Below are 18,184 nucleotides of genomic sequence, written 5' to 3'. Positions count from 1 at the left end.
AGCTGGTGAGAGTTATAAGTTATTCTAAAAGCATAAAAACAGTACACCTGTGAAATGAAATGCTTTTATATGTGATCTTCTGTGTATATTGTCCTGTGCAAAAAGTTGCACCTTGTGTTTGAAGGTTGAAATTATTTCAAGCTTGCATGGACGCAGAAATTTATGAGTGACTTTTATACATTTCTTAGGACTCTTCACTGTCAGGATGGCCGAGTGGTCTAAGGCGCTGTGTTTAGGCTGCAGTCTCCTCTGGAGGCGTGGGTTCGAATCCCACTTCTGAAATGACTTTTGGAGATATAATCTTCTTCATCAGGATAACATCTGATGGAAGTTGCATCTGTTCGTCTTCACCTGGGACGTTATTCCGTCCTCGTCTAGTCAAGAGAGCTTGGGTTTCTCATATATTTCTGTTGTACAAAGTCTTGCTGATAAAGTGCAATCCTTACCAAATGAGCTTAGGACCCATGTAAGAGCTCATCTAGAAGAGTCATGCTCTTGTATTCCCTTGCCAGACAGGCCATGCAAATTTGGAAGAATGCCAAGCACCTGGTAGACAGCTGTACTCCAGCACACTTACAGCAATGTCCTCAGGGCTGTGATCAGGGGCTGCTTAGATTTGCGTATTCCACCCTATGTTGTGACATTGAGCTCCCTTGTTGAATTTGCTTTAGTCAGCCAAGATGTGGCTGTTGACTCAATTTCAAAGCAGCTTTGGGCCGTTCAAGTGGCTGGTGAATAGCACTTTCTCTTTGTACGCTTTAAAGGTCTAAAGAGTTCTTCATAGGTACTTCTCTGTATGGATTGTTCAAAGATCTGTTGGAAATGCTTATAATGGGATAAATAAATTGAGGGCATGCCTTTTTGGTACCAAACTTGCATGGCTGTCTGGCTTGTGGAAGGTGCTGGAAATGCAAGTCAAGATGGCCGAGTGGTCTAAGGCGCTGCATTCAGGTCGCAGTCTCTTCTGGAGGCGTGGGTTCAAATCCCACTTCTGACAAACCTGTGTTTAATCTTCTTTTTTCTTGAGGGAGAAAATCAGATCATTTCCCTCACATGGGCTTATATGGTTGTCTTTTTGGAAAAGTGCAGTGAGTTTTTTTCTTTCTATAGCCACTTATGGCCTAAGATGTGTGTTTTTTTTGTTCACACTATCTTTCTCGCTATGTAGATGAACAAACAACATGTGGTCAGGATGGCCGAGTGGTCTAAGGCGCTGTGTTAAGGCCGCAGTCTCTCCTGGAGGCGTGGGTTCGAATCCCACTTCTGACAAAACTTTAAGTCCATTTTGTCTCTGCGTTCCTTCAGAATCTCAGCTAAAAATTGGCAGTGCATAAAATATCTGAATAAGTACCAAACTTCAGTTTCAACTGCAAATGAATTTGCCCAATTCTGTCTTCAAGCTCTTATATTATTCTTCTAGCACTAGTGGTGTTTTATGTGTTTTTTGGGGGGTGCCTAAAAAATCCCTTTTATTGAAGAAATGGCTTACATTCAGTCTTGTGATATTTTTGGTTTCCAATAAGTAGATTTTTAATTTTATGTAACCTCATTTTCTAATGATCCATTCAAGAGATGTTTCCACTATGAAATGAAGAGCAAGGGGAAAGAGCACAAATGATAGAGCGAGTGAGTGAGATGGGCTGTTGAGGAAGGAGAGAATGAAACAAAGACAGAGTGAGTGAACGGCAGGTAGGCATAGAAGAGGAGACTAGAAGTGAAAGTGACTTGCTTTTCCCTGCTCTTGACCTCCCACCCATCTCAAACCAATCACAAACATACCTTCTATGCAACGTTGGTATGCAGAACTTCACTCCTCAGCCAGTGAGGGTGAGTCCCAAGCCAGGGGCTAGAGAGCAAAAGAATGGATGTGCTCAGACGTTCCTTGCTAGGGACAGTTGATCTGAAACAAGGCCTGCTCTCTTGTTTCCAGCAAGGATCTAGAAATTCTGCATGAATGTGCAAGGCACATTGACAGCATAAATTTGCATAAACTGCCCCACCTTCTGCCTTCCTACTTCCTGAGCAGTAGTTGTTTGTGTATAGAGAGAAAGGTCGCAGGCAAGGTAATTTTGTGAGTAGGATACAGAACCCTAAAAAGCTGGTGAGAGGTATAAGTTATTCTAAAAGCATAAAAACAGTACACCTGTGAAATGAAATGCTTTCATATGTGATCTTCTGTGTTTATTGTCCTGTGCAAAAAGTTGCACCTTGTGTTTGAAGGTTGAAATTATTTCAAGCTTGCATGGACGCAGAAATTTCTGAGTGACTTTTATACATTTCTTAGGACTCTTCACTGTCAGGATGGCCGAGTGGTCTAAGGCGCTGTGTTTAGGCCGCAGTCTCCTCTGGAGGCATGGGTTCGAATCCCACTTCTGAAATGACTTTTGGAGATATAATCTTCTTCATCAGGATAACATCTGATGGAAGTTGCTTCTGTTCGTCTTCACCTGGGACGTTATTCTGTCCTCGTCTAGTCAAGAGAGCTTGGGTTTCTCATATATTTCTGTTGTACAACGTCTTGCTGATAAAGTGCAATCCTTACCAAATGAGCTTATGACCCATGTAAGAGCTCATCTAGAAGAGTCATTCTCTTGTATTCCCTGGCCAGACAGGCCATACAAATTTGGAAGAATGCCAAGCACCTGGTAGACAGCTGGACTCCAGCACACTTACAGCAATTTCCTCAGGGCAGTGATCAGGGGCTGCTTAGATTTGCGAATTCCACCCTATGTTGTGACATTGAGATCCCTTGTTGAATTTGCTTTAGTCAGCCAAGATGTGGCTATTGACTCAATTTCAAAGCAGCTTTGGGCCGTTCAAGTGGCTGGTGAATAGCACTTTCTCTTTGTACTCATTAAAGGTCTAAAGAGTTCTTCATAGGTACTGCTCTGTATGGATTGTTCAAAGATCTGTTGGAAATGCTTATAATGGGATAAATAAATTGAGGGCATGCCTTTTCGGTACCCCACTTGCATGGCTGTCTGGCTTGTGGAAGGTGCTGCAAACGCAAGTCAGGATGGCCGAGTGGTCTAAGGCGCTGCGGTCAGGTCGCAGTCTCTTCTGGAGGCGTGGGTTCAAATCCCACTTCTGACAAACCTGTGTTTAATCTTCTTTTTTCTTGAGGGAGAAAATCAGATCATTTCCCTCACATGGGCTTATATGGTTGTCTTTTTGGAAAACTGCAGTGAGTTTTTTTCTTGCTATAGCCACTCATGGCCTAAGATGTGTGTTTTTTTTGTTCACACTATCTTTCTCACTATGTAGATGAACAAGCAACATGTGGTCATGATGGCCGAGTGGTCTAAGGCGCTGCGTTAAGGCCACAGTCTCCCCTGGAGGCGTGGGTTCAAATCCCACTTCTGACAAAACTTTAAGTCCATTTTGTCTCTGCGTTCCTTCAGAATCTCAGCTAAAAATTGGCAGTGCATATAATATCTGAATAAGTACCAAACTTCAGTTTCAACTGCAAATGAATTTGCCCAATTCTGTACTCAAGCTCGTATAATATTCTTCTAGCACTAGTGGTGTTTTATGTGTTTTTTGGGGGGTGCCTAAAAAATCCCTTTTATTGAAGAAATGGCTTACATTCAGTTTTGTGATATTTTTGGTTTCCAATAAGTAGATTTTTAATTTTATGTAACCTCATTTTCTAATGATCCATTCAAGAGATGTTTCCACTATGAAATGAAGAGCAAGGGGAAAGAGCACAAATGATAGAGCCAGTGAGTGAGATGGGGTGTTGAGGAAGGAGAGAATGAAACAAAGACAGAGTGAGAGAACGGCAGGTAGGCATAGAAGAGGAGACTAGAAGTGAAGGTGACTTGCTTTTCCCTGCTCTTGACCTCACACCCATCTCAAACCAATCACAAACATACCTTCTATGCAACGTTGGTATGCAGAACTTCACTCCTCAGCCAGTGAGGGTGAGTCCCAAGCCTGGGGCTAGAGAGCAAAAGAATGGATGTGCTCAGACGTTCCTTGCTAGGGACAGTTGATCTGAAACAAGGCCTGCTCTCTTGTTTCCAGCAAGGATCTAGAAATTCTGCATGAATCTGCAAGGCACATTGACAGCATAAATTTGCATAAACTGCCCCACCTTCTGCCTTCCTACTTCCTGAGCAGTAGTTGTTTGTGTATAAAGAGAGAGGTCGCAGGCAAGATAATTTTGTGAGTAGGATACAGAACCCTAAATAGCTGGTGAGAGTTATAAGTTATTCTAAAAGCATAAAAACAGTACACCTGTGAAATGAAATGCTTTCATATGTGATCTTCTGTGTATATTGTCCTGTGCAAAAAGTTGCACCTTGTGTTTGAAGGTTGAAATTATTTCAAGCTTGCATGGACGCAGAAATTTCTGAGTGACTTTTATACATTTCTTAGGACTCTTCACTGTCAGGATGGCCGAGTGGTCTAAGGCGCTGTGTTTAGGCTGCAGTCTCCTCTGGAGGCGTGGGTTCGAATCCCACTTCTGAAATGACTTTTGGAGATATAATCTTCTTCATCAGGATAACATCTGATGGAAGTTGCATCTGTTCGTCTTCACCTGGGACGTTATTCCGTCCTCGTCTAGTCAAGAGAGCTTGGGTTTCTCATATATTTCTGTTGTACAAAGTCTTGCTGATAAAGTGCAATCCTTACCAAATGAGCTTATGACCCATGTAAGAGCTCATCTAGAAGAGTCATTCTCTTGTATTCCCTGGCCAGACAGGCCATACAAATTTGGAAGAATGCCAAGCACCTGGTAGACAGCTGGACTCCAGCACACTTACAGCAATTTCCTCAGGGCAGTGATCAGGGGCTGCTTAGATTTGCGAATTCCACCCTATGTTGTGACATTGAGATCCCTTGTTGAATTTGCTTTAGTCAGCCAAGATGTGGCTATTGACTCAATTTCAAAGCAGCTTTGGGCCGTTCAAGTGGCTGGTGAATAGCACTTTCTCTTTGTACTCATTAAAGGTCTAAAGAGTTCTTCATAGGTACTGCTCTGTATGGATTGTTCAAAGATCTGTTGGAAATGCTTATAATGGGATAAATAAATTGAGGGCATGCCTTTTCGGTACCCCACTTGCATGGCTGTCTGGCTTGTGGAAGGTGCTGCAAACGCAAGTCAGGATGGCCGAGTGGTCTAAGGCGCTGCGGTCAGGTCGCAGTCTCTTCTGGAGGCGTGGGTTCAAATCCCACTTCTGACAAACCTGTGTTTAATCTTCTTTTTTCTTGAGGGAGAAAATCAGATCATTTCCCTCACATGGGCTTATATGGTTGTCTTTTTGGAAAACTGCAGTGAGTTTTTTTCTTGCTATAGCCACTCATGGCCTAAGATGTGTGTTTTTTTTGTTCACACTATCTTTCTCACTATGTAGATGAACAAGCAACATGTGGTCATGATGGCCGAGTGGTCTAAGGCGCTGCGTTAAGGCCACAGTCTCCCCTGGAGGCGTGGGTTCAAATCCCACTTCTGACAAAACTTTAAGTCCATTTTGTCTCTGCGTTCCTTCAGAATCTCAGCTAAAAATTGGCAGTGCATATAATATCTGAATAAGTACCAAACTTCAGTTTCAACTGCAAATGAATTTGCCCAATTCTGTACTCAAGCTCGTATAATATTCTTCTAGCACTAGTGGTGTTTTATGTGTTTTTTGGGGGGTGCCTAAAAAATCCCTTTTATTGAAGAAATGGCTTACATTCAGTTTTGTGATATTTTTGGTTTCCAATAAGTAGATTTTTAATTTTATGTAACCTCATTTTCTAATGATCCATTCAAGAGATGTTTCCACTATGAAATGAAGAGCAAGGGGAAAGAGCACAAATGATAGAGCCAGTGAGTGAGATGGGGTGTTGAGGAAGGAGAGAATGAAACAAAGACAGAGTGAGAGAACGGCAGGTAGGCATAGAAGAGGAGACTAGAAGTGAAGGTGACTTGCTTTTCCCTGCTCTTGACCTCACACCCATCTCAAACCAATCACAAACATACCTTCTATGCAACGTTGGTATGCAGAACTTCACTCCTCAGCCAGTGAGGGTGAGTCCCAAGCCAGGGGCTAGAGAGCAAAAGAATGGATGTGCTCAGACGTTCCTTGCTAGGGACAGTTGATCTGAAACAAGGCCTGCTCTCTTGTTTCCAGCAAGGATCTAGAAATTCTGCATGAATCTGCAAGGCACATTGACAGCATAAATTTGCATAAACTGCCCCACCTTCTGCCTTCCTACTTCCTGAGCAGTAGTTGTTTGTGTATAAAGAGAGAGGTCGCAGGCAAGATAATTTTGTGAGTAGGATACAGAACCCTAAATAGCTGGTGAGAGTTATAAGTTATTCTAAAAGCATAAAAACAGTACACCTGTGAAATGAAATGCTTTCATATATGATCTTCTGTGTATATTGTCCTGTGCAAAAAGTTGCACCTTGTGTTTGAAGGTTGAAATTATTTCAAGCTTGCATGGACGCAGAAATTTCTGAGTGACTTTTATACATTTCTTAGGACTCTTCACTGTCAGGATGGCCGAGTGGTCTAAGGCGCTGTGTTTAGGCTGCAGTCTCCTCTGGAGGCGTGGGTTCGAATCCCACTTCTGAAATGACTTTTGGAGATATAATCTTCTTCATCAGGATAACATCTGATGGAAGTTGCATCTGTTCGTCTTCACCTGGGACGTTATTCCGTCCTCGTCTAGTCAAGAGAGCTTGGGTTTCTCATATATTTCTGTTGTACAAAGTCTTGCTGATAAAGTGCAATCCTTACCAAATGAGCTTAGGACCCATGTAAGAGCTCATCTAGAAGAGTCATGCTCTTGTATTCCCTTGCCAGACAGGCCATGCAAATTTGGAAGAATGCCAAGCACCTGGTAGACAGCTGTACTCCAGCACACTTACAGCAATGTCCTCAGGGCTGTGATCAGGGGCTGCTTAGATTTGCGTATTCCACCCTATGTTGTGACATTGAGCTCCCTTGTTGAATTTGCTTTAGTCAGCCAAGATGTGGCTGTTGACTCAATTTCAAAGCAGCTTTGGGCCGTTCAAGTGGCTGGTGAATAGCACTTTCTCTTTGTACGCTTTAAAGGTCTAAAGAGTTCTTCATAGGTACTGCTCTGTATGGATTGTTCAAAGATCTGTTGGAAATGCTTATAATGGGATAAATAAATTGAGGGCATGCCTTTTCGGTACCAAACTTGCATGGCTGTGTGGCTTGTGGAAGGTGCTGCAAATGCAAGTCAGGATGGCCGAGTGGTCTAAGGCGCTGCATTCAGGTCGCAGTCTCTTCTGGAGGCGTGGGTTCAAATCCCACTTCTGACAAACCTGTGTTTAATCTTCTTTTTTCTTGAGGGAGAAAATCAGATCATTTCCCTCACATGGGCTTATATGGTTGTCTTTTTGGAAAAGTGCAGTGAGTTTTTTTCTTGCTATAGCCACTTATGGCCTAAGATGTGTGTTTTTTTTGTTCACACTATCTTTCTCACTATGTAGATGGACAAGTAACATGTGGTCAGGATGGCCGAGTTGTCTAAGGCGCTGCGTTAAGGCCACAGTCTCTCCTGGAGGCGTGGGTTTAAATCCCACTTCTGACAAACCTGTGTTTAATCTTCTTTTTTCTTGAGGGAGAAAATCAGATCATTTCCCTCACATGGGCTTATATGGTTGTCTTTTTGGAAAAGTGCAGTGAGTTTTTTTCTTGCTATAGCCACTTATGGCCTAAGATGTGTGTTTTTTTTGTTCACACTATCTTTCTCACTATGTAGATGGACAAGCAACATGTGGTCAGGATGGCCGAGTGGTCTAAGCCGCTGCATTAAGGCCGCAGTCTCTCCTGGAGGCATGGGTTCGAATCCCACTTCTGACAAAACTTTAAGTCCATTTTGTCTCTGCGTTCCTTCAGAATCTCAGCTAAAAATTGGCAGTGCATAAAATATCTGAATAAGTACCAAACTTCAGTTTCAACTGCAAATTAATTTGCCCAATTCTGTCTTCAAGCTCTTATAATATTCTTCTAGCACTAGTGGTGTTTTATGTGTTTTTTGGGGGGTGCCTAAAAAATCCCTTTTATTGAAGAAATGGCTTACATTCAGTCTTGTGATATTTTTGGTTTCCAATAAGTAGATTTTTAATTTTATGTAACCACATTTTCTAATGATCCATTCAAGAGATGTTTCCACTATGAAATGAAGAGCAAGGGGAAAGAGCAAAAATGATAGAGCGAGTGAGTGAGATGGGGTGTTGAGGAAGGAGAAAATGAAACAAAGACAGAGTGAGTGAACGGCAGGTAGGCATAGAAGAGGAGACTAGAAGTGAAAGTGACTTGCTTTTCCCTGCTCTTGACCTCCCACCCATCTCAAACCAATCACAAACATACCTTCTATGCAACGTTGGTATGCAGAACTTCACTCCTCAGCCAGTGAGGGTGAGTCCCAAGCCAGGGGCTAGAGAGCAAAAGAATGGATGTGCTCAGACGTTCCTTGCTAGGGACAGTTGATCTGAAACAAGGCCTGCTCTCTTGTTTCCAGCAAGGATCTAGAAATTCTGCATGAATGTGCAAGGCACATTGACAGCATAAATTTGCATAAACTGCCCCACCTTCTGCCTTCCTACTTCCTGAGCAGTAGTTGTTTGTGTATAGAGAGAAAGGTCGCAGGCAAGGTAATTTTGTGAGTAGGATACAGAACCCTAAATAGCTGGTGAGAGGTATAAGTTATTCTAAAAGCATAAAAACAGTACACCTGTGAAATGAAATGCTTTCATATGTGATCTTCTGTGTTTATTGTCCTGTGCAAAAAGTTGCACCTTGTGTTTGAAGGTTGAAATTATTTCAAGCTTGCATGGACGCAGAAATTTCTGAGTGACTTTTATACATTTCTTAGGACTCTTCACTGTCAGGATGGCCGAGTGGTCTAAGGCGCTGTGTTTAGGCCGCAGTCTTCTCTGGAGGCGTGGGTTCGAATCCCACTTCTGAAATGACTTTTGGAGATATAATCTTCTTCATCAGGATAACATCTGATGGAAGTTGCTTCTGTTCGTCTTCACCTGGGACGTTATTCTGTCCTCGTCTAGTCAAGAGAGCTTGGGTTTCTCATATATTTCTGTTGTACAAAGTCTTGCTGATAAAGTGCAATCCTTACCAAATGAGCTTATGACCCATGTAAGAGCTCATCTAGAAGAGTCATTCTCTTGTATTCCCTGGCCAGACAGGCCATACAAATTTGGAAGAATGCCAAGCACAAGGTAGACAGCTGGACTCCAGCACACTTACAGCAATTTCCTCAGGGCAGTGATCAGGGGCTGCTTAGATTTGCGAATTCCACCCTATGTTGTGACATTGAGATCCCTTGTTGAATTTGCTTTAGTCAGCCAAGATGTGGCTATTGACTCAATTTCAAAGCAGCTTTGGGCCGTTCAAGTGGCTGGTGAATAGCACTTTCTCTTTGTACTCATTAAAGGTCTAAAGAGTTCTTCATAGGTACTGCTCTGTATGGATTGTTCAAAGATCTGTTGGAAATGCTTATAATGGGATAAATAAATTGAGGGCATGCCTTTTCGGTACCCCACTTGCATGGCTGTCTGGCTTGTGGAAGGTACTGCAAATGCAAGTCAGGATGGCCGAGTGGTCTAAGGCGCTGCGTTCAGGTCGCAGTCTCTTCTGGAGGCGTGGGTTCAAATCCCACTTCTGACAAACCTGTGTTTAATCTTCTTTTTTTTTGAGGGAGAAAATCAGATCATTTCCCTCACATGGGCTTATATGGTTGTCTTTTTGGAAAAGTGCAGTGAGTTTTTTTCTTGCTATAGCCACTCATGGCCTAAGATGTGTGTTTTTTTTGTTCATACTATCTTTCTCACTATGTTGATGAACAAGCAACATGTGGTCATGATGGCCGAGTGGTCTAAGGCGCTGCGTTAAGGCCGCAGTCTCTCCTGGAGGCGTGGGTTCGAATCCCACTTCTGACAAAACTTTAAGTCCATTTTGTCTCTGCGTTCCTTCAGAATCTCAGCCAAAAATTGGCAGTGCATATAATATCTGAATAAGTACCAAACTTCAGTTTCAACTGCAAATGAATTTGCCCAATTCTGTCTTCAAGCTCGTATAATATTCTTCTAGCACTAGTGGTGTTTTATGTGTTTTTTGGGGGGTGCCTAAAAAATCCCTTTTATTGAAGAAATGGCTTACATTCAGTCTTGTGATATTTTTGGTTTCCAATAAGTAGATTTTTAATTTTATGTAACCTCATTTTCTAATGATCCATTCAAGAGATGTTTCCACTATGAAATGAAGAGCAAGGGGAAAGAGCACAAATGATAGAGCCAGTGAGTGAGATGGGGTGTTGAGGAAGGAGAGAATGAAACAAAGACAGAGTGAGTGAACGGCAGGTAGGCATAGAAGAGGAGACTAGAAGTGAAGGTGACTTGCTTTTCCCTGCTCTTGACCTCCCACCCATCTCAAACCAATCACAAACATACCTTCTATGCAACGTTGGTATGCAGAACTTCACTCCTCAGCCAGTGAGGGTGAGTCCCAAGCCAGGGGCTAGAGAGCAAAAGAATGGATGTGCTCGGACGTTCCTTGCTAGGGACAGTTGATCTGAAACAAGGCCTGCTCTCTTGTTTCCAGCAAGGATCTAGAAATTCTGCATGAATGTGCAAGGCACATTGACAGCATAAATTTGCATAAACTGCCCCACCTTCTGCCTTCCTACTTCCTGAGCAGTAGTTGTTTGTGTATAGAGAGAAAGGTCGCAGGCAAGGTAATTTTGTGAGTAGGATACAGAACCCTAAATAGCTGGTGAGAGGTATAAGTTATTCTAAAAGCATAAAAACAGTATACCTGTGAAATGAAATGCTTTCATATGTGATCTTCTGTGTTTATTGTCCTGTGCAAAAAGTTGCACCTTGTGTTTGAAGGTTGAAATTATTTCAAGCTTGCATGGACGCAGAAATTTCTGAGTGACTTTTATACATTTCTTAGGACTCTTCACTGTCAGGATGGCCGAGTGGTCTAAGGCGCTGTGTTTAGGCCACAGTCTCCTCTGGAGGCGTGGGTTCGAATCCCACTTCTGAAATGACTTTTGGAGATATAATCTTCTTCATCAGGATAACATCTGATGGAAGTTGCTTCTGTTCGTCTTCACCTGGGACGTTATTCTGTCCTCGTCTAGTCAAGAGAGCTTGGGTTTCTCATATATTTCTGTTGTACAAAGTCTTGCTGATAAAGTGCAATCCTTACCAAATGAGCTTATGACCCATGTAAGAGCTCATCTAGAAGAGTCATTCTCTTGTATTCCCTGGCCAGACAGGCCATACAAATTTGGAAGAATGCCAAGCACCTGGTAGACAGCTGGACTCCAGCACACTTACAGCAATTTCCTCAGGGCAGTGATCAGGGGCTGCTTAGATTTGCGAATTCCACCCTATGTTGTGACATTGAGATCCCTTGTTGAATTTGCTTTAGTCAGCCAAGATGTGGCTATTGACTCAATTTCAAAGCAGCTTTGGGCCGTTCAAGTGGCTGGTGAATAGCACTTTCTCTTTGTACTCATTAAAGGTCTAAAGAGTTCTTCATAGGTACTGCTCTGTATGGATTGTTCAAAGATCTGTTGGAAATGCTTATAATGGGATAAATAAATTGAGGGCATGCCTTTTCGGTACCCCACTTGCATGGCTGTCTGGCTTGTGGAAGGTGCTGCAAATGCAAGTCAGGATGGCCGAGTGGTCTAAGACGCTGCGTTCAGGTAGCAGTCTCTTCTGGAGGCGTGGGTTCAAATCCCACTTCTGACAAACCTGTGTTTAATCTTCTTTTTTCTTGAGTCAGAAAATCAGATCATTTCCCTCACATGGGCTTATATGGTTGTCTTTTTGGAAAAGTGCAGTGAGTTTTTTTCTTGCTATAGCCACTCATGGCCTAAGATGTGTGTTTTTGTTGTTCACACTATCTTCCTCACTATGTAGAAGAACAACCAACATGTGGTCAGGATGGCCGAGTGGTCTAAGGCGCTGCGTTAAGGCCGCAGTCTCTCCTGGAGGCGAGGGTTCGAATCCCATTTCTGACAAAACTTTAAGTCCATTTTGTCTCTGCGTTCCTTCAGAATCTCAGCTAAAAATTGGCAGTGCATATAATATCTGAATAAGTACCAAACTTCAGTTTCAACTGCAAATGAATTTGCCCAATTCTGTCTTCAAGCTCGTATAATATTCTTCTAGCACTAGTGGTGTTTTATGTGTTTTTTGGGGGGTGCCTAAAAATCCCTTTTATTGAAGAAATGGCTTACATTCAGTCTTGTGATATTTTTGGTTTCCAATAAGTAGATTTTTAATTTTATGTAACCTCATTTTCTAATGATCCATTCAAGAGATGTTTCCACTATGAAATGAAGAGCAAGGGGAAAGAGCACAAATGATAGAGCGAGTGAGTGAGATGGGCTGTTGAGGAAGGAGAGAATGAAACAAAGACAGAGTGAGTGAACGGCAGGTAGGCATAGAAGAGGAGACTAGAAGTGAAAGTGACTTGCTTTTCCCTGCTCTTGACCTCCCACCCATCTCAAACCAATCACAAACATACCTTCTATGCAACGTTGGTATGCAGAACTTCACTCCTCAGCCAGTGAGGGTGAGTCCCAAGCCAGGGGCTAGAGAGCAAAAGAATGGATGTGCTCAGACGTTCCTTGCTAGGGACAGTTGATCTGAAACAAGGCCTGCTCTCTTGTTTCCAGCAAGGATCTAGAAATTCTGCATGAATGTGCAAGGCACATTGACAGCATAAATTTGCATAAACTGCCCCACCTTCTGCCTTCCTACTTCCTGAGCAGTAGTTGTTTGTGTATAGAGAGAAAGGTCGCAGGCAAGGTAATTTTGTGAGTAGGATACAGAACCCTAAAAAGCTGGTGAGAGGTATAAGTTATTCTAAAAGCATAAAAACAGTACACCTGTGAAATGAAATGCTTTCATATGTGATCTTCTGTGTTTATTGTCCTGTGCAAAAAGTTGCACCTTGTGTTTGAAGGTTGAAATTATTTCAAGCTTGCATGGACGCAGAAATTTCTGAGTGACTTTTATACATTTCTTAGGACTCTTCACTGTCAGGATGGCCGAGTGGTCTAAGGCGCTGTGTTTAGGCCGCAATCTCCTCTGGAGGCATGGGTTCGAATCCCACTTCTGAAATGACTTTTGGAGATATAATCTTCTTCACCAGGATAACATCTGATGGAAGTTGCTTCTGTTCGTCTTCACCTGGGACGTTATTCTGTCCTCGTCTAGTCAAGAGAGCTTGGGTTTCTCATATATTTCTCTTGTACAAAGTCTTGCTGATAAAGTGCAATCCTTACCAAATGAGCTTATGACCCATGTAAGAGCTCATCTAGAAGAGTCATTCTCTTGTATTCCCTGGCCAGACAGGCCATACAAATTTGGAAGAATGCCAAGCACCTGGTAGACAGCTGGACTCCAGCACACTTACAGCAATTTCCTCAGGGCAGTGATCAGGGGCTGCTTAGATTTGCGAATTCCACCCTATGTTGTGACATTGAGATCCCTTGTTGAATTTGCTTTAGTCAGCCAAGATGTGGCTATTGACTCAATTTCAAAGCAGCTTTGGGCCGTTCAAGTGGCTGGTGAATAGCACTTTCTCTTTGTACTCATTAAAGGTCTAAAGAGTTCTTCATAGGTACTGCTCTGTATGGATTGTTCAAAGATCTGTTGGAAATGCTTATAATGGGATAAATAAATTGAGGGCATGCCTTTTCGGTACCCCACTTGCATGGCTGTCTGGCTTGTGGAAGGTGCTGCAAACGCAAGTCAGTATGGCCGAGTGGTCTAAGGCGCTGCAGTCAGGTCACAGTCTCTTCTGGAGGCGTGGGTTCAAATCCCACTTCTGACAAACCTGTGTTTAATCTTCTTTTTTCTTGAGGGAGAAAATCAGATCATTTCCCTCACATGGGCTTATATGGTTGTCTTTTTGGAAAACTGCAGTGAGTTTTTTTCTTGCTATAGCCACTCATGGCCTAAGATGTGTGTTTTTTTTGTTCACAATATCTTTCTCACTATGTAGATGAACAAGCAGCATGTGGTCATGATGGCCGAGTGGTCTAAGGCGCTGCGTTAAGGCCGCAGTCTCTCCTGGAGGCGTGGGTTCGAATCCCACTTCTGACAAAACTTTAAGTCCATTTTGTCTCTGCGTTCCTTCAGAATCTCAGCTAAAAATTGGCAGTGCATATAATATCTGAATAAGTACCAAACTTCAGTTTCAACTGCAAATGAATTTGCCCAATTCTGTCCTCAAGCTCGTATAATATTCTTCTAGCACTAGTGGTGTTTTATGTGTTTTTTGGGGGGTGCCTAAAAAATCCCTTTTATTGAAGAAATGGCTTACATTCAGTTTTGTGATATTTTTGGTTTCCAATAAGTAGATTTTTAATTTTATGTAACCTCATTTTCTAATGATCCATTCAAGAGATGTTTCCACTATGAAATGAAGAACAAGGGGAAAGAGCACAAATGATAGAGCCAGTGAGTGAGATGGGGTGTTGAGGAAGGAGAGAATGAAACAAAGACAGAGTGAGAGAACGGCAGGTAGGCATAGAAGAGGAGACTAGAAGTGAAGGTGACTTGCTTTTCCCTGCTCTTGACCTCACACCCATCTCAAACCAATCACAAACATACCTTCTATGCAACGTTGGTATGCAGAACTTCACTCCTCAGCCAGTGAGGGTGAGTCCCAAGCCAGGGGCTAGAGAGCAAAAGAATGGATGTGCTCAGACGTTCCTTGCTAGGGACAGTTGATCTGAAACAAGGCCTGCTCTCTTGTTTCCAGCAAGGATCTAGAAATTCTGCATGAATCTGCAAGGCACATTGACAGCATAAATTTGCATAAACTGCCCCACCTTCTGCCTTCCTACTTCCTGAGCAGTAGTTGTTTGTGTATAAAGAGAGAGGTCGCAGGCAAGATAATTTTGTGAGTAGGATACAGAACCCTAAATAGCTGGTGAGAGTTATAAGTTATTCTAAAAGCATAAAAACAGTACACCTGTGAAATGAAATGCTTTTATATGTGATCTTCTGTGTATATTGTCCTGTGCAAAAAGTTGCACCTTGTGTTTGAAGGTTGAAATTATTTCAAGCTTGCATGGACGCAGAAATTTATGAGTGACTTTTATACATTTCTTAGGACTCTTCACTGTCAGGATGGCCGAGTGGTCTAAGGCGCTGTGTTTAGGCTGCAGTCTCCTCTGGAGGCGTGGGTTCGAATCCCACTTCTGAAATGACTTTTGGAGATATAATCTTCTTCATCAGGATAACATCTGATGGAAGTTGCATCTGTTCGTCTTCACCTGGGACGTTATTCCGTCCTCGTCTAGTCAAGAGAGCTTGGGTTTCTCATATATTTCTGTTGTACAAAGTCTTGCTGATAAAGTGCAATCCTTACCAAATGAGCTTAGGACCCATGTAAGAGCTCATCTAGAAGAGTCATGCTCTTGTATTCCCTTGCCAGACAGGCCATGCAAATTTGGAAGAATGCCAAGCACCTGGTAGACAGCTGTACTCCAGCACACTTACAGCAATGTCCTCAGGGCTGTGATCAGGGGCTGCTTAGATTTGCGTATTCCACCCTATGTTGTGACATTGAGCTCCCTTGTTGAATTTGCTTTAGTCAGCCAAGATGTGGCTGTTGACTCAATTTCAAAGCAGCTTTGGGCCGTTCAAGTGGCTGGTGAATAGCACTTTCTCTTTGTACGCTTTAAAGGTCTAAAGAGTTCTTCATAGGTACTTCTCTGTATGGATTGTTCAAAGATCTGTTGGAAATGCTTATAATGGGATAAATAAATTGAGGGCATGCCTTTTCGGTACCAAACTTGCATGGCTGTCTGGCTTGTGGAAGGTGCTGCAAATGCAAGTCAGGATGGCCCAGTGGTCTAAGGCGCTGCGTTCAGGTCGCAGTCTCTTCTGGAGGCGTGGGTTCAAATCCTACTTCTGACAAACCTGTGTTTAATCTTCTTTTTTCTTGAGGGAGAAAATCAGATCATTTCCCTCACATGGGCTTATATGGTTGTCTTTTTGGAAAAGTGCAGTGAGTTTTTTTCTTGCTATAGCCACTTATGGCCTAAGATGTGTGTTTTTTTTGTTCACACTATCTTTCTCACTATGTAGATGGACAAGCAACATGTGGTCAGGATGGCCGAGTGGTCTAAGCCGCTGCGTTAAGGCCGCAGTCTCTCCTGGAGGCATGGGTTCGAATCCCACTTCTGACAAAACTTTAAGTCCATTTTGTCTCTGCGTTCCTTCAGAATCTCAGCTAAAAATTGGCAGTGCATAAAATATCTGAATAAGTACCAAACTTCAGTTTCAACTGCAAATGAATTTGCCCAATTCTGTCTTCAAGCTCTTATAATATTCTTCTAGCACTAGTGGTGTTTTATGTGTTTTTTGGGGGGTGCCTAAAAAATCCCTTTTATTGAAGAAATGGCTTACATTCAGTCTTGTGATATTTTTGGTTTCCAATAAGTAGATTTTTAATTTTATGTAACCACATTTTCTAATGATCCATTCAAGAGATGTTTCCACTATGAAATGAAGAGCAAGGGGAAAGAGCAAAAATGATAGAGCGAGTGAGTGAGATGGGGTGTTGAGGAAGGAGAAAATGAAACAAAGACAGAGTGAGTGAACGGCAGGTAGGCATAGAAGAGGAGACTAGAAGTGAAAGTGACTTGCTTTTCCCTGCTCTTGACCTCCCACCCATCTCAAACCAATCACAAACATACCTTCTATGCAACGTTGGTATGCAGAACTTCACTCCTCAGCCAGTGAGGGTGAGTCCCAAGCCAGGGGCTAGAGAGCAAAAGAATGGATGTGCTCAGACGTTCCTTGCTAGGGACAGTTGATCTGAAACAAGGCCTGCTCTCTTGTTTCCAGCAAGGATCTAGAAATTCTGCATGAATGTGCAAGGCACATTGACAGCATAAATTTGCATAAACTGCCCCACCTTCTGCCTTCCTACTTCCTGAGCAGTAGTTGTTTGTGTATAGAGAGAAAGGTCGCAGGCAAGGTAATTTTGTGAGTAGGATACAGAACCCTAAATAGCTGGTGAGAGGTATAAGTTATTCTAAAAGCATAAAAACAGTACACCTGTGAAATGAAATGCTTTCATATGTGATCTTCTGTGTTTATTGTCCTGTGCAAAAAGTTGCACCTTGTGTTTGAAGGTTGAAATTATTTCAAGCTTGCATGGACGCAGAAATTTCTGAGTGACTTTTATACATTTCTTAGGACTCTTCACTGGCAGGATGGCCGAGTGGTCTAAGGCGCTGTGTTTAGGCCGCAGTCTTCTCTGGAGGCTTGGGTTCGAATCCCACTTCTGAAATGACTTTTGGAGATATAATCTTCTTCATCAGGATAACATCTGATGGAAGTTGCTTCTGTTCGTCTTCACCTGGGACGTTATTCTGTCCTCGTCTAGTCAAGAGAGCTTGGGTTTCTCATATATTTCTGTTGTACAAAGTCTTGCTGATAAAGTGCAATCCTTACCAAATGAGCTTATGACCCATGTAAGAGCTCATCTAGAAGAGTCATTCTCTTGTATTCCCTGGCCAGACAGGCCATACAAATTTGGAAGAATGCCAAGCACAAGGTAGACAGCTGGACTCCAGCACACTTACAGCAATTTCCTCAGGGCAGTGATCAGGGGCTGCTTAGATTTGCGAATTCCACCCTATGTTGTGACATTGAGATCCCTTGTTGAATTTGCTTTAGTCAGCCAAGATGTGGCTATTGACTCAATTTCAAAGCAGCTTTGGGCCGTTCAAGTGGCTGGTGAATAGCACTTTCTCTTTGTACTCATTAAAGGTCTAAAGAGTTCTTCATAGGTACTGCTCTGTATGGATTGTTCAAAGATCTGTTGGAAATGCTTATAATGGGATAAATAAATTGAGGGCATGCCTTTTCGGTACCCCACTTGCATGGCTGTCTGGCTTGTGGAAGGTACTGCAAATGCAAGTCAGGATGGCCGAGTGGTCTAAGGCGCTGCGTTCAGGTCGCAGTCTCTTCTGGAGGCGTGGGTTCTAATCCCACTTCTGACAAACCTGTGTTTAATCTTCTTTTTTCTTGAGGGAGAAAATCAGATCATTTCCCTCACATGGGCTTATATGGTTGTCTTTTTGGAAAAGTGCAGTGAGTTTTTTTCTTGCTATAGCCACTTACGGCCTAAGATGTGTGTTTTTTTTGTTC

The 18,184-nt window shown here is 42.6% G+C and overlaps 18 non-coding genes across 18 annotated transcripts; all 18 read left to right on the top strand.

Moving 5' to 3' along the window:
* The first annotated feature begins 199 nt into the window (after window positions 1–199).
* On the top strand, window positions 200–282 carry TRNAL-UAG (transfer RNA leucine (anticodon UAG)). The gene has a single exon. It is a non-coding gene; the product is annotated as a tRNA-Leu (tRNA).
* A 904-nt stretch (window positions 283–1,186) lies between these two features.
* On the top strand, window positions 1,187–1,269 carry TRNAL-AAG (transfer RNA leucine (anticodon AAG)). Its single transcript has one exon. It is a non-coding gene; the product is annotated as a tRNA-Leu (tRNA).
* Window positions 1,270–2,295: 1,026 nt separating this feature from the next.
* On the top strand, window positions 2,296–2,378 carry TRNAL-UAG (transfer RNA leucine (anticodon UAG)). The gene has a single exon. It is a non-coding gene; the product is annotated as a tRNA-Leu (tRNA).
* Window positions 2,379–3,010: 632 nt separating this feature from the next.
* TRNAL-CAG (transfer RNA leucine (anticodon CAG)) lies at window positions 3,011–3,093 on the top strand. Its single transcript has one exon. It is a non-coding gene; the product is annotated as a tRNA-Leu (tRNA).
* A 189-nt stretch (window positions 3,094–3,282) lies between these two features.
* TRNAL-AAG (transfer RNA leucine (anticodon AAG)) lies at window positions 3,283–3,365 on the top strand. Its single transcript has one exon. It is a non-coding gene; the product is annotated as a tRNA-Leu (tRNA).
* A 1,026-nt stretch (window positions 3,366–4,391) lies between these two features.
* On the top strand, window positions 4,392–4,474 carry TRNAL-UAG (transfer RNA leucine (anticodon UAG)). The gene has a single exon. It is a non-coding gene; the product is annotated as a tRNA-Leu (tRNA).
* Window positions 4,475–5,106: 632 nt separating this feature from the next.
* On the top strand, window positions 5,107–5,189 carry TRNAL-CAG (transfer RNA leucine (anticodon CAG)). Its single transcript has one exon. It is a non-coding gene; the product is annotated as a tRNA-Leu (tRNA).
* Window positions 5,190–5,378: 189 nt separating this feature from the next.
* On the top strand, window positions 5,379–5,461 carry TRNAL-AAG (transfer RNA leucine (anticodon AAG)). The gene has a single exon. It is a non-coding gene; the product is annotated as a tRNA-Leu (tRNA).
* A 1,026-nt stretch (window positions 5,462–6,487) lies between these two features.
* On the top strand, window positions 6,488–6,570 carry TRNAL-UAG (transfer RNA leucine (anticodon UAG)). Its single transcript has one exon. It is a non-coding gene; the product is annotated as a tRNA-Leu (tRNA).
* A 632-nt stretch (window positions 6,571–7,202) lies between these two features.
* Window positions 7,203–7,285, top strand: TRNAL-CAG (transfer RNA leucine (anticodon CAG)). Its single transcript has one exon. It is a non-coding gene; the product is annotated as a tRNA-Leu (tRNA).
* Window positions 7,286–8,855: 1,570 nt separating this feature from the next.
* TRNAL-UAG (transfer RNA leucine (anticodon UAG)) lies at window positions 8,856–8,938 on the top strand. Its single transcript has one exon. It is a non-coding gene; the product is annotated as a tRNA-Leu (tRNA).
* Window positions 8,939–9,570: 632 nt separating this feature from the next.
* Window positions 9,571–9,653, top strand: TRNAL-CAG (transfer RNA leucine (anticodon CAG)). The gene has a single exon. It is a non-coding gene; the product is annotated as a tRNA-Leu (tRNA).
* Window positions 9,654–9,842: 189 nt separating this feature from the next.
* TRNAL-AAG (transfer RNA leucine (anticodon AAG)) lies at window positions 9,843–9,925 on the top strand. Its single transcript has one exon. It is a non-coding gene; the product is annotated as a tRNA-Leu (tRNA).
* Window positions 9,926–10,951: 1,026 nt separating this feature from the next.
* Window positions 10,952–11,034, top strand: TRNAL-UAG (transfer RNA leucine (anticodon UAG)). Its single transcript has one exon. It is a non-coding gene; the product is annotated as a tRNA-Leu (tRNA).
* Window positions 11,035–14,033: 2,999 nt separating this feature from the next.
* Window positions 14,034–14,116, top strand: TRNAL-AAG (transfer RNA leucine (anticodon AAG)). Its single transcript has one exon. It is a non-coding gene; the product is annotated as a tRNA-Leu (tRNA).
* Window positions 14,117–15,142: 1,026 nt separating this feature from the next.
* On the top strand, window positions 15,143–15,225 carry TRNAL-UAG (transfer RNA leucine (anticodon UAG)). Its single transcript has one exon. It is a non-coding gene; the product is annotated as a tRNA-Leu (tRNA).
* A 632-nt stretch (window positions 15,226–15,857) lies between these two features.
* On the top strand, window positions 15,858–15,940 carry TRNAL-CAG (transfer RNA leucine (anticodon CAG)). The gene has a single exon. It is a non-coding gene; the product is annotated as a tRNA-Leu (tRNA).
* A 2,013-nt stretch (window positions 15,941–17,953) lies between these two features.
* On the top strand, window positions 17,954–18,036 carry TRNAL-CAG (transfer RNA leucine (anticodon CAG)). The gene has a single exon. It is a non-coding gene; the product is annotated as a tRNA-Leu (tRNA).
* Window positions 18,037–18,184: the final 148 nt, after the last annotated feature.

The sequence above is a fragment of the Lissotriton helveticus genome, chromosome 8 (assembly GCF_964261635.1).
Source record: "Lissotriton helveticus chromosome 8, aLisHel1.1, whole genome shotgun sequence".
NCBI lineage: Eukaryota > Metazoa > Chordata > Amphibia > Caudata > Salamandridae > Lissotriton > Lissotriton helveticus.
The sequence above is the reverse complement of the archived record's forward strand: the minus strand, read 5'-3'. Positions and strand labels throughout refer to the sequence as shown.